Genomic DNA, 2,738 nt, shown 5'->3' on the forward strand with positions numbered 1-2,738 from the left:
CTTCACATTCTCACTAGTTGATTACAAAATATAAATAATTGTTCTTTCATCAAAATCACTAGAATGGAAGTGTCGAGAATGTATTAGACATAGAATATACTCTATTAAATAATCCTCAACCCAAACTAAAAGGGAGTTTGTTGATTGGATTGAACATTGCTTTTGGATATACAATTAGAAGCCATTTTTTTGGACAATTAGAACCAACAACTTCATCACTTATCTCAACCATATGCCTCATAATTATGAGTGGTTGGATGTGCTCTATATTTAAAAGAGAGGGATAGATGAAGAAATTGACAATCTGATTTGAATTCTTGATAGGGTTATGCACAAATAGTTTTGATGATTGACACCTCACATAGTGGGTTGGCCATTGTTAAGCACTCATCAAGACATACACTTTCATACACAAGTTACACTAGACATGAGTGTGTAATTGGATGACATTTGAATCGTGCATGCTTGTAGAAGACCATGGCACATAGAAGTTTGCACTTAGCATTGAAATGTTGGAACATGCCTTGCAATGATTAGAAGAGCATGGACCTCTAAATGAAACAAATAAACATGGATTTGAATTTAATTATGTATATGATCCATGTTGGTGAAGCAAGTGGGCTATAAGCTCCTCATTTAAGGAGATGTCTTGCTAAACGTTCTTGTTGGTTGAGGTTTGTAGTGAAGGTGGATTCTCTTACTAGAGTCTAGGATGCTTTGGAGAAGTCCTCGATTGAGATAAAGAGGAAGAACTTGATATGCCAACATTGGAAAAGATAGGATGTTGTACTTTATATTCATATTGTGATAAAGGGTTGTACCAATGTTTTCTTAATTTCATGATTGGTTTGATACAATAATTTATTGGGATAGTGAAGATGAAATGTTGAGTGATTTGGTATGCCTTAAATGAAACTTAGGATTTGAACGTGTTGTTATATATTGGCTATTAATAAATGTAGTTTTCATATATGCTTAATTAGATCATGTCGTAAAGGTTGTATAAGTATTTTAGTGTTTTATCTACTTGAACATACCTAGATTATTGGTGGACAGATTTAAGATGTTTGCAAAAATGTCTTTGAATATTTAATACTAAGACTTCTATTTCTATGTGATAAACACGCGGCCTTATTGAAATGATGTAAAAGTTTCAAATTAACTAGATTTTCAAAATTTGTACACTTAAACAAGGTAGTTGAAGCAAAAAAGAAAACCACTCTTACTACACTTCAAAAAGGTGGTTGAAGCTAAAACAAAAACCCACCCTTACCCTATGTCAAAAGTTCTCATTACTTGTTTTCTTGGGCTCAATATGATAAATAACATCTTGGAAATCATTATGATGTTTGTCTAACATAATGGCAAGACATACTCCATAATTATTTTTAAAAAATCGAATTTAAAAGTTAGTTAATTTTAAAGTTCATAACTCCACATCAATATGATAACATGCAATTTAATGTGTATAGTATTTAGTTAATTTTAAAGTTCATAACTCCACATCAATATGATAACATCCAATTTAATGTGTATAGTATTAACACGACCTATCATTTTTCCAACTATGATAATTCAATCTTGCACTCCAATACTTTTGAACTAGATTGCATAACTGAGTAGAATACACAAAGACCAATAATGGGCTTCAATGAGCGTGGTCTACAGGATTTTGTAGATATTATCAAGATATTGCTAGATGTGATCATTCAATAGTGGGGGTCCAAGTAATGAATTCAAAGAAACTATACTTAGTGTTTGATCATAATTTAGTTTGACATAATCAATTCGATCTGATTTACAAACACCATAAAAATTACAAAGAAGCTAAATGTTAATCTAAATGAAATTTCAAATAATCAATTAGCTTTCATCTACAAATATCATTAAAAATTACAAAAAAAAAAACATAAAACACCTACTTGGTATTCTAAAATAGGAAGTAAATACAAACATTCTATTCACAGTCAAGGAGTACTTCTAACACAATGTTGTTTTTTTCCTCATCAAAGATAATAATATTCAAAACAAAAGTTGCAATATATTAAGAAGACCAAAATGATAGACTTGCCATTTAGTTATTTTAAAACAAAACTAGTAAATAAGTTAGTTTGCAGCCAAAACTAACCATGGTTGCAAAACTAACCATTAGAGAAGATTCTGACATGGCATTGAATGGTATTGTATAACAGTGCCCTAATTAAGAGGTTGGAGGCATTTCAATTGTAATATGTCAATTCCAATCCCTCAACCAATGATGTAAATGTGTATATAATGAATAACTATAAGATGAATGAACATAATTTGTAATCGAAACATTGAATATTAATATAAAGGTGAACTTTAATAGTTTTATGTTTTTTTCTTTTTTCACCAGAATTCAATGATACAATTCTTGGTGAGACCACTATCTCTTGTTGCTTGAAATGCATAAATAGATTCAGAGTTTTGAGAAACCCTTGGGCACTTGGTATGTTAGTTATAGTGTAATATTTATAAATGTAATGAAGACTATTTGTAATGATGATTGTTATCATTATGAAAGTTTTCTACAACTCAAAATATTTGGAATTCCAACAGTGAAAATTCTTGGCCATGCTATGTTGGAGCCCGGAATGAAAGTGGATTAGCCTAATGGATTGTTGATTAGTAAAACTGACCCCATTCCTTGGATTACAAGCTAACATGAAAAAGTATTATGGATTGGGGTTGTTGTAGATGAAAAATTGTTTGTGAGC

The sequence above is a fragment of the Pinus tabuliformis genome, chromosome 1_1, assembly GCF_031772625.1.
Source record: "Pinus tabuliformis cultivar Carrire ecotype Pingquan chromosome 1_1, CPIR1, whole genome shotgun sequence".
Lineage (NCBI taxonomy): Eukaryota > Viridiplantae > Streptophyta > Pinopsida > Pinales > Pinaceae > Pinus > Pinus tabuliformis.